Source organism: Saimiri boliviensis, chromosome 15, assembly GCF_048565385.1.
Source record: "Saimiri boliviensis isolate mSaiBol1 chromosome 15, mSaiBol1.pri, whole genome shotgun sequence".
Lineage (NCBI taxonomy): Eukaryota > Metazoa > Chordata > Mammalia > Primates > Cebidae > Saimiri > Saimiri boliviensis.
The window spans coordinates 58,524,570-58,537,061 of record NC_133463.1 but is presented as its reverse complement, the minus strand read 5'-3'; the positions used below and the strand labels follow the sequence as shown (position 1 = coordinate 58,537,061).

The following is a 12,492-nucleotide window of genomic DNA, read 5'->3' as shown; positions in this document are numbered from 1 at the left end:
ATTCTAAATATTTCTAATAAGTATTATTAGAAATATTAGAAATTATTAGAAATAAGTATTAGAAATATAAGATAAGTAAATTGTTAGTAATAAGTAAATTAGAAATATGATAAGTAAAATAATAAGTATTAGAAATATAAATTATGATAAATTGTATAGTAAACAAGGTCGTCCAATTTATTAGAATTCAATTATCCAGCTGTGCCATGAAAGATCTGCAGAATATTTTCTTAGATGTTGTTACCTATGAAGAAGACTGAGAAAGAATGGCCAACGGTGGGAAGCGAGCCAAGAAGAAATTCTCCTGGAATCCAACAATGTGGGGGAATAAAAGCTAATTTTTCTTATGCATTTTCTAAGAACTACATTAAATTTTTTTTCCCACCAATGATTTTGGCTTTTCAAGGTCACTTTCTAAGTGCTTCTTTTTAATTGTACCATGGATCATTTAAAATTCGTCTTTTAACTTTCTTTTTTTATTATTTTTTTATTTTATAGAAACAGGATCTCCCTGTGATTCCTAGGCTGATCTCGAACTCCTGGGCTCAAGCTATTCTCCCAACTTGGCCTACCAACGTCCAGGGAATCCAGCAGAGAAGATTCAAGAAGATTCCAGAAGTGGTCAAAATATTGACGTTAAACAGTTAAGTAAAATAAGGACCGAAATACATATTTGCCTCTGGCAAGTAAGAAACTGCATACCTCAGTGAAAGTAGTTTTAGCAGAATGATGGACTGAAAGCCATTTTTAATCGGTTCAGGAGTAAATAATCTGTGGAATTGGAAACTGCTATTATGGAATGTAGACTTACACTTCTAAAGATTTAGTTATGAATAGAAGGAAAACGAAAGTACAAGATTTTACAAGATATGTTAGGTCAAGCGAAAATTGATGTTCTTTCATAAAAATGACTACCAATCTAATAAGCATACTGAAAACCTATAGTAATTAGTAGTACATTACTAATGTATTTCTACCTAATGGTATCATACAATAAATTACAACTGATTTCTGTGGTCCCTGCAATTAGACTGTACAGTATACGATGGAATTAAATGTGACAAAAAACAATATATACAAGAGATTTCTGAATGGCTCAAGAACTTTATCAAAGGCTTCCTGGAGGGAGTAGAGCTTGACAGTCCCTTAAAATTAGGTGGAATTAAAAAAAAAAAAAAACTTGGTAAAAAGGACAAAGATTTTTCAGGATGGCATTAGAAGGAAAAAGGTATTGATCAAGGCATAACAATTAGAATGCAATTTTTATTTTTGAAATATAAAATTAAATGGAAATTCTTCCCATTGCCTGTTCTTCTTTCAGAGGCCCCAAACAATTGTTCAGACTCAACCCTCTTCTTCTCCTTCAGAAGACCCAACCCTGGAATTATTAGTCAAACTAGACATAGGTCATGGGGGAGAAAATAGGACAGATTGAGGTGGTTCACATGATTTTTCTTTTTCCTTACCTAAGAACATATTTATAATGTATCACAGGCAGTGATTACTATGTGCAAGATGCTAATTCAAGCACTTTAATCTATATTAACTAATTTTTATAATTTCATTCTCACTACAACCCTGTAAGAAAAGTACTTCTATTTTACATTTTACAAATGGGAAAACTAAGACACAGACAAGGTAAGTAAATTACCCAAGGTTATCCCGCTAGTAAGTAGAAGACCTAGGTTTTAAACCTAAACAGTCTGGTGCCTGGCGCTAGGCTCTCAAATGCTTTTCCTCTACTGCGTTTATCCTTATTCTATCTTCATTGTTATTTTCCACTAAGTAAAAGTAATGCAAGCTCAAGATCTATAAATAAATAAATAAATAAATAAATAAATAAATAAAATCAAAAGTATACTGTCTAATAATGAAAAATGATGGTCCAAAACCCTACTTCTACCCTCAATTACTGTTTGCTGTTTATTATTTTGATAAACATAAGTATGTTTTACTATAAATTTTATGAGTAATACATCCTTATATTATGTATTATTTTATAAGTAATACATACTTATACTATACATACACATATTCTGAAAGGTAAATACAAACATGACAAAATTCCTATCTACCCAATGGTACAGACATTTTAGAAAATTGACAAATAAATAGCAAAAGCTTCCCTGCTCCCCACCTAACCCAAAGCTAATTATCAATCCCAATTTGTATAATTCATCATGAGAAAAAGAATATTTGCACATAATCAAAATAGATATATCTATTGATACACTTCTTTAAAAAAAAGCACACCGAGTAAATGAATCATCTTTATGCATGTGCTGTGCTTTGCTTTTAAATATAATTATTTAATTTTTATACAACAATAATTATTAAACAATCCCTAAAGAGTATTTTACAAATAACAATATATGTACAAAAGATTAATTAAGACACATTCAAAGCCATGTGGTTTGGGGCTAATTCCTTGTTATGTAAACTTTTTTACTTTTACACACACACACATGTGTGTGTGTGTGTATGTGTGTGTATGTCTGTATAATATATATATGCACTTCCTGTGAGCCAGGAAGTAGGGGAGATACAAAAGAGTACAAAATGTCATCCCTGTCATTAGTAGCTTACTGTAAAGATCCAAGAAGATGTCAAGTAAAGGCAAGTGTGTGTCACTGCCACCTTCTGCCCTGTTCTTTGGTCAGGGACTCCAGTACTTTGCTCCTGCAGCTGCAATCTTAGGCCCATCATCCCACTATGTTCTGAAGAATATAACCTTTTCTGGAAGAAATTCCCTTCTTCAATCTTTCAGGCCACTTAAGAGTTTCAGAATAAGTGAACAGAATATTAAATACTTGATTGATAGCCAACATCCCTGAATGATTATTCCCCCTCTGGTATCTGATCATGCATTCTTGAAAACAACAGACAAGTGGGCTGTCTTGAAAGAGTATTCCCGGGCCTTTTAAAATGTCACCTTCTTCTGAATGCTTTCATCCACAAGGCCACCAAAGATACAAACTTTGTTTACATAAACATCTTCAAGAGCGTGTTCTGAGTCAGAAGTCAGGAACACAAGGGTTTCCAGAGGAAATAAACTAAAAGAAGTCTTGTTCCATTATGTCCAGCAAGTCGCTAGAAAATTCATCTTAAAACACTCTTCACACAGGGCACTGTTTACTATGGATCCAGTGAGCCAGATCCAAAATGACCTATTAGATTTTGTTTGAATCATACAACCTTCATATAGTCCAGCCAGTCCACTCAGTTTCTTCTTTGACATGTGGTGGATCATACTCAAATTGATGTACAGCCTTTGTCCTGAGTGTTTGTCTTCCAAAATAATCTCTTTGCTTAAAGAGGCTGTGCTGGGGCAGATTCTTGGATTTTCTGCACAATTGGCTTTTCTTCTTTCTTATTCTTGCTTTCTTTTGCTCTTTACTGCAACTATCATTTCCCAGTGTCTGTTTTCTCTGGACATTATTCTTATGATATCCAGAAAATCAAATTGCTTGAGAATGAGCACCATCCTGCACACCTGTGGTCAAAGTCTCTCCCTCCTGGTATTTGCATTCTGCATCAATCTGCAGAAGCTGGAAGCTCTCAGAGATTTCATGTTCACCTGTGTCCTCTATGATACCTTCTTGCCCCTGCAGCACAGGTGACTGTGTTCTAAGCACTTCCTTCTAATTCTCAGTCCATGTTTCTAGTCCACTGATCCCATCATGCACTTTGCTTTTTTTCAGTTGAAAATGTATCTCCAGTATTTTTCCACATGAGGATACACACAGCCACTTTATTTTCTTTTAAAGTTTGCATGATATTATAGTATAATTTACTATACTATACTATAATTTACTAACTAATATACTATACTATAATTTACTTAACTAATATTTATATATATTAATGGATACTTTTGTTTACAGTTGTTTTAATTTTTCCAGTTGTATTTTTCTTAGACTTGCTGTGAAATTGAAAGTTAATGCAAGTAAAAAAAAAATGTGTTTTTTTCTCTCTAGCAGAAATTTAATTATAAAATCTAACAAAAACAACTGTACATGAAAGTCAAAAACTAAAGATGAAATAGTCTAAAATGTGGCATGATTTTAAGTGTTAGCAAATATATTTGATTTTTTCACTTATGATTTTTTTAAGTGACATATGTTACACAGCTATAATACTGGGTGTATAAAGAAAGCATTGTAATCTCAACATGCTCTTTAGCTCACCAGTAAACAGTTCTGTGTATAACAATGGGGAGAGGAAATGGGTGAACAGACTGATACAATACATACACATATGTAAAAAATCCAAAGAACAAAGAACTCTCCTCTTTTTAGCTTTACTTCTCATTACTGCTTTTACTCCTTGTCAGTTGGGGGTTCAAATATTCTCTAGGCACCACCAGGAAGATGAGCTGACAGTGTCCCCTGACACACACACACGCCCCTACCTCAAAGCTGCCTTCCATATAATCTGAGCTATAGCTGCCTCTGTTCTGTCTCATACTTCATCTTCTGCCCATCCTCTTTCCAATCTCCAGATATTTTTTAAAATCTCATTTTGTCTTTCAGCCTCCTATCTTTCCATCTTGTGTTTCTTTATTGTAATTTTCATAGAAAATTAGCCCAAACTGGAAACCACAGGGAAAGTATATTTAAAGAGATAAGTGATTTTTAATTACAGTTACAGCCTAAAGATTATATTCAGATGAAAGAGAGGAAACACACAGGAAATTTTTAGAATAACTGATGAATCAGAGGGCAGTAAAGTTGGATTCAGTGTATAAACAAAGTTCTTTAGCAAGGAAAAAAACACTCATTCATTTTAAAATTCTTTACTGAAGTTCTACTATATTCCATCAATGTCATAACCACTGGAAAGTATACTAGTACAATTTCTAAAAGCCCATTTTTATGGATCTTGCATTCTAGTGGGAGGAGGCAAACAAAATGAATATACAGAATGTTAGATGGTAGTAAGCACTGTGGAGAAGATTAAGACATAACAGGGAAATAGAAAATGGTCTAGAGCATCAAGCAATTTTAAATAAAATGATTAGAATGCCTCAATGAGAAGAGAACATTCCAAAATAAGTAAAGAAAAAGTCAGGCAAATATGGAAAAGACTGTTCCAGGCAGAGGGAACAACAAATGCAAAGGCCCAAGGCCAAACAAGGCCACCATAGTAAGAGATGGATGAGTGAGGAGAACAGTGGGCCATAAGGCCAAAGAGTGACCTGTTTGTATGGAGCTTTATAGGCCGCTGCAAATACTTTGGCTTTTTCTTGGCATGAAATGAGAACACAATAGATAGTTTGCAGCAGAAGATGTAATCTGATTTACATTTTTAGCAGAATAACTCCAGATAATGTGTTGAGAATAGATTGCAGGTAGACAATCTTGCTGGGGGAAAGAGGCTAAATTAGGAGGTTATTGAAATAATCCAAACAAGAAATGATAATGGCTTTGCTGGCAAGGATGGCTCCAAAGCTTGTAGCCTAAAGAGCCAAAAGCATGAGAGTTGCCATTACCTGGCATGGGGAAAATGATAAGATAGCAGATTTTGGTAAGGAAGATTAATGAAGTTTGAAAAGCGTATTGGATATCGAGCAGAAATATTTAATGGGTAATAAAAAGAATGAGTGTGGTTCAGGAGTTCAGGTTAGGCTGGAGACATAAAGCACACAGCTGATAAATATTGACTCATTTTCCCTTATACAAAAAGGACGGATGGATACTACTGTGAAACTTTTACAACCTAGGGAAGGGAAATTTGTAGTATCTCGTAGCCTCTATGTTGTCTATGAAAGCTGAGGCAAAATAGTCTAATAAGAGAGAAAGGCTGAGGCTCTTAACCCGCATTTAGTGAAAAAAATTGCAAAGTAACATTGAAAGCTCCACGGGATTTGAAAATACTGTTTGTAGTAGTTTTAGTTGGTGGTTATACAGTTTTACTTCTGCATTGTTCAGTAGCCTGTATGTTCAAACAAGGAAGAGAATTCTTGAATTCAGTCTTGAGGATTTATTGCAGTAATATGGAAAAAGAAAAACACAGCAGAAAATTAATAATTCTGGTGACAGTATTATAGAATTATTGACCATAGAACCCAAACTGAGTGAGAAACATGCATAATATGGATAGTTAAAAAATAGAGGAATGAAGAAAAGTTGGTTAATGGGCATAAAAATACCATTAGAGAGAAGAAATAGATTCTGGTATTCAATAATACACAAATGAACAATAATAATAAATTATTAACTATAATAAGTTATTGTTAACTATAATTGTAATTACTATATATTTCTATATATATCTTATAAATAGATATATGTATATAAGATATATTTTAGATATCATATATAGCAAAAAAGCTAGAAGAATTGTAATGTTCTCAACACAAAGAAAAGATAAATATTTGAGGTGATGGATATTACAATCACCCTGGTTTGATTGTTATACACTGTATATATGTATCAAAATATCACAGGCACCCCAAAAATGTGTACAACTGTGATATATCAATAAAAATACAAGACAATAGATCAGAAATTGATGTAGTATACTAGTATAACTCAAATGAGCTAGATATAATGTAACAGAAGTTATGTTTTACAGTACCAATAGCTTCATTCACACTAATAAGAACACCACTAAATGCACAATATATGTGACATCCAAGGAAGAAAAAAAGTTTTTAGTAAAATCCATACTTTTCATAGTTGTGACATTTAGTTCACTGCTCAAACTACCTTAGCTATTTCATTTCAAATTGATTTCATCTGATTCAAGCCAAAACCCCATATGATTCGTTCTAAACTTCTTTGGAATTTTTCAACAGACATAGGCATAATAGTATAATTGTATTTGGTCAAATCCCTTAACAAAGGACAGAATGTCCTCTCGTGGCATTCCAAAGAGATGAGTTCATCTAAGCTGAGTGGAATGCAAGATAAGCAATGTTCATAAACATGGAGGCTCTAAGCTTATGTTGACTTGTTTTATGAAATAATTATCAATATGGAAGCTTTTTTGAAAGAGTCTACCAAACATCAAAATTTTAAAAAGATAAAGCTAGAGATTAATGAGTGTCTTTCCCATTATTCTTCCAAAATATCCGTGTGTTAAACAGATTTTTAACAGGTGGATAATGAGAAGGAATTCTCAAATTATATTTACAGAGCTCACAGCCTGGCAGTAAGAGAAACCAGAACTGGCTAGCTTAAGGATAAAGAGAACTGTATTGTAAGGATACCGAAGACAATTAGAAATCCAAAGATGAGGTGAACAACCAAGCTTGGGGAGAATTAGGAACCAGGGTTGACTGTGGACCGAGAGGTAAGAGCTGGTGAGACTTTGCTTTAGAGAACTATGAACACAATTCAGTTCCGCCTCTTTTAGGTGCTACATATCTTTGTTCAAAACTCCAATTTCTTGGTAGAATAAAACAAAATGATCACCTAAATTAGATGCTTAACTCTGGATCAATGGGCAGGATGAGAACACGAAGGTGGGGGATGGTAATGGAATTTAGAAATAGAGACAGGGTTTGGAGAGATCATTCCTTTGTACGGGAGACAGTGTCTAGAAAAGATAAACTATTGGCTCAAACAGTCACCAGAGGTTTCTATACAGGAAAAGACTGGCAATAGGACAAGGAATTTCAAAGGTAAAGAATAAGAAAGAAAAGAAAAAAAGATTGAAGAAAAGACATAGCCAAGGAATCTAAGCATCAGGGTAGAAAATAATATGGAACCTGAGGTGGGAAGGATGTACAAGAGTCAGCTGGTCCAAGAGGTAAGAAAGAGTACGCAGGCTGGTGCAGTGGCTTAACACCTGTAATCCTAGCACTTTGAGAGGCCAAGGAGGGTGGATCACCTGAGGTCAGGAGTTCGAGACCAGCTTGGCCAACATGGTGAAACATCATCTCTTCTAAAAATACAAAAATTACCTGGGCATGGTGGCACACACCTGTAATCCCAGCTACTTGGGAGGCTGAGGAAGGAGAATTGCTTGAATCAGAAGGTGGAGGCTGCAGTTGCAGTGAGCTGAGATCATCCCCTTGCACTCCAGCCTGCACAACGGGAATGAGAAACAAAAGGAAATGAAAGGAAACAAAAGGGAAAGGGAAAGAGAAAAAGGAAAGGAAAGGAAGAAAGAAAGAGAGAGAGTATGCATTCCAGGAGAGGGATCAGTGTGAAGAGTCCTGAAATAGGCAAGAGCATGTTGTGTTCACAATGCTGGTAGAAGTCAGTATAGCCAGAGCACAGGGAAGCAATATGGAGTAGGACATTTAGATGGTGAAAAGCCTTAGAGACAATGTTAGAATTTTGAACTTATTCTACAGGCAATGGGAAGCTGTAAAAGCATGGCTGACAGAGTCAGATACGCCTTTCCACCCTGGCAGGGTGCGGTGGCTCATGCCTGTAATCCCAACACTTTGGGAGGTCAAGATATTGAGACCATCTTAGCCAAAATGGTGGAACTACGTCTCCATTAAAAATACAAAAAAAAAAAAAAAAAAAAAGTTGGGCGTGGTAGCGCACACCTGTAGTTCCAGCTACTTGGGAGGCTGAGGCAGGAGAATTGCTTGAATCCGGGGGTGCGAAGGTTGCAGTGAGCTGAGATCACACCACTGCACTCCAGCCTGGTGACAGAGCAAGACTGTGCCCAAAAAAAATAAAAATAAAAAATAAAAAAAATGCCTGGCCCGGTGGCTCACGCCTGTAATCCCAGCACTTTGGGAAGCCGAGGCAGGTGGATCATGAGGTCAAGAGATCGAGACTATCCCGGCCAACATGGTGAAACCCTGTCTCTACTAAAAAATACAAAAACTTAGCTGGGCGTGGTAGCACTCACCTGTAGTTCCAGCTACTCTGGAGGCTGAGGCAGGAGAATTGCTTGAACCCAGGAGGCGGAGGTTACAGTGAGCCGAGATCGCGCCACTGCACTCCAGCCTGGTACCTGGTGATAGAGTGAGACTCTGTCTCAAAAAAAAAAGTTAGATACCTAGTGCTACTGGCTACTTGTGTGGTGTCAAATATTAGGTTGATGCAAAAGTAATTGTGGTTTTTGCCATGGAAAGTAATGGCAAAACTGCAATTACTTTTGCACTAACCTAATAAGATACTTAACCTTTGAAATCTCCATTTTGGCATTTGTAAAGTAGAAATAACGAAATCGACCTTGCAGAGCTGTTGTCACTGTTACTAAACATAAACATAAGTTTCCAGAGCATCATAAATAATAAATAGAAATTATTGTTACTTCACATATTATTGCCTTCCCTACTTTTAATTTGCCATCTGGTTTTCCCTCATCTCTTATCAATTCGGCTGGCATTTATGGAATACTTACTGAATGTCATGTAAAGCTGAGTGCTTTATAAGCATTTTCGCATCTAAGTCTCAAAGCAATACTCTAACCCAAGTACTATTATTATCCCATTTTTGAAGATGCAGATACTGAAGTTTAGAGACTTCTAGGAGAACTCATGAGACTTCTAGGAGAAGAATTGCTCTTTGAAAGCAGAAACAAGTTCCCAACTTCTTCTGCAGGGTCTAGTTCATTGCTATACAGACAACAGATGACTGGTTTGTACTGGATGCAAGAATGAATGAAATCCTCATATGGAATCTCAGAAGATGTAAAGAACCAACATAAAAGTCCATAGGAGAGTTAGAAAATGACTGTTTTTAAGTAACTTAATATAAATACTCTTTTTCTTTATTTTTAATTTTGAAATTATAGATCAGTGTATTGTCTAGGGGTTCTTGTATAAGAAATCACCCTGAAATGTAGTAACTTAAAACAACAACTGTTTGTTATAGTTTGTATTTCCTGAGGGTGGTCGGGACAGCTCTGCTAATCTGTGCCAGCCTGACTGGTCCCTCTGGACTCTGCCATGGGACTGTGGCCGGTGCTGGATGATCTAGTATGGCATATTAGTTTTCTATTGCTACTATAACATATAACCACAAACTTAGTGGCTTAGGATGGCACACATTTATTTTCTTATAGTTCTAAAGATCAGAAGTCTGACTGGACTCAAAGTAAGATATCCACAGATCTGTGTTCCTTCTCGTGGCTTTAGAGGGGAATCTATTTCCTTGCCTTCTCAGATTTAGAGGTCACCTACATTCTTTATTTCATGACTCCTCCCTCCATCTTGAAAGCCAGCCATATAACATTTTCAAATCTCTCTATGATTTCTACCCTGGATTCCATGACTCCCTGGTTTCTATTACTCCATGTTCTCTGACTGTCTCCTGTCTCCCTTGTGATTATAATAAACTCACCAAGATGATCCAGGATAATCCACCCATCTTAAAATCCTTAATTTAGTCACATCTTCAAAGTCCCTTTGCCATGTAAAATAACATGTTCACAGGCCCTGAGGATTAGGATATGGGCATCTTTGCTGGGTAGTGAAGCCAATTTTGCCTCCCACAGACAGCTTCTCCTACCTACCTGGCAGTTGTCAGATTGCCAGCCTAGATGTGTCAGTTTTCCTCCATGTGATCTCTTTTTGCCCCTGCAGGCTAGCTCATGCTCATAAAACATGGTGGTCTCAGGTCTTTAGCTCAGCAAGAGGCCAGGCTCCAATGCACAAGCACTTTTCGCATTTGCTTATGTCTCTTTGACCAAAGCAAGTCACATGGCCACCCCAGGCTCAAGAGGTAGAAAAATACACCTCACCTCTTTATGCCTGGATGCAAAAAAATGGGAAGAATTTGTGTCTATTTTTACAATTTACCAAAATAAACATAATTTGTGAATAAGAACTTCTAATACCTCCCATCTTTGGTTGGAATAATTAAGGTCTTTGCGGGGCTATTTCCTTTGCCTAGAATGCTCAAAATGCATTATCTTTTCCTGGCTAAATTATTTACCACTTTCTTATTATAGCTTAGATAGGAACACCTCCAGAAAAATTATTCTAACCCCAAACCTCGTGGTGTTCCCAGTGCTTTATCTTAGTGCTCTCATCATACTAAGTACCTACCTCTAATATAGCACTTAGTACTCTGTATTGAAGTCACCTGGTTATCTTCTTGCCTTTCAACCTAGACCAGAAGCTTCTTGTGGACAAAAAAAAAAAAAATGAGACTTCGTTGTTCACACTTTCTCTGTGACTTAGCAATGTATCTTGTATATAGTAGGTTAAAAAGGTTTTATTAAATAGATGTATTAACAAATATTCTATAAACTCCAATTATAGGGTTTTACCCACTCTTTTATCCTGTAATTACTATTAACGTTTTCTTTTTTAAAAAAATAGATTTCTGTCGGGCGCGGTGGCTCAAGCCTGTAATCCCAGCACTTTGGGAGGCCGAGGCGGGTAAATCACGAGGTGGAGAGATCGAGACCATCCTGGTCAACATGGTGAAACCCTGTCTCTACTAAAAATACAAAAAACTAGCTGGGCGTGGTGGCGCGTGCCTGTAATCCCAGCTACTTAGGAGGCTGAGGCAGGAGAATTTCCTGAGCCCAGGAGGCGGAGGTTGTGGTGAGCCGAGATCGCACCATTGCACTCCAGCCTGGGTAACAAGAGTGAAACTCCGTCTCAAAAAAAAAAAAAAAAAATAGATTTCTTTACTTAATGAATCTTTAATCCCATACTTCTTTTTCCCTCCTTTGGAACCCAGCCTTTTATTGATCAGCAAAATAAGGAAGGAAGGAATTTCTCGTACTAAACATCAGTCATAGAAAAAAATTTCCTCGGAATAAAAAGCTAAATTGTGATTCTAGTACCTTGATAATACAAACTGATTGTGTAACATTTAGGAAATCCGCAAATCACTGCGAAGAATGCTGATTTGCAAACTAGACATCTCTAAGGCTGTCTTCAGCTGGGGGGCCAGTCAAAATTAGGAGCTCAGGGATAACTTGACTGATATTCCTTCAAACTAAAACTAAAAGCTGAGATATTTTGGGATGTTTCCAGGAAGGTCTTAAGAGGCTGCCTGATTGCTCTTAATACATAAGGCAGAAGGCAAAGATTTCCAAAATAACATGACTCAAGGGCTAAGACTCCAGAACTGCAGACACAACGTGAGTAAGCAGACCACTCCAAATTGCCAGTGGAATTAAGGAATTAAAAAGGAGATGGTGAGTTACAAGAAACAGCTTGTTTGGGGAATAGATACTCTGTGTGCCTGTAACCAAGAAAGCCAGCTATAATATAAGCTAAAACAAAATGTACAGATGTTTAGCATAATAAAATGACCAAGGAGGAACCCACCCCTGTGTTAATTCTCCAATGTAATATGTAATGTTCTGTGGACCACACTTGGAATATGGGTGGTTGCCCTGTATATTTTTTAGCTCAGGTAATGGTATTTTTATAACCTGAATTATGAAGGACAAAAATTTATAAAGACAGCATTGAAGTCCAAGGACAATCTAGTCGGCCAATGTTTAACTATCTTGAGAGTGTTTCTATGCCAATGCTAAAACTGTCACTGTTAATGCACTGAATATTTTGCAGAACCTCAGTTTATCAAATCTTAAAACAGATCACAATTTAACAAC

At 36.4% G+C, this 12,492-nt stretch overlaps 1 long non-coding RNA gene and 1 pseudogene across 1 annotated transcript in view; both read right to left on the bottom strand.

Annotated features, from left to right (window-relative positions):
• The window catches only part of LOC141581406 (uncharacterized), a 58,264-nt gene that overhangs the window by 831 nt on the left and 44,941 nt on the right, over positions 1-12,492 (bottom strand). The window lies entirely within an intron of this gene.
• Positions 2,703-10,521, bottom strand: LOC101049952 (tRNA methyltransferase 10 homolog B pseudogene; annotated as a pseudogene).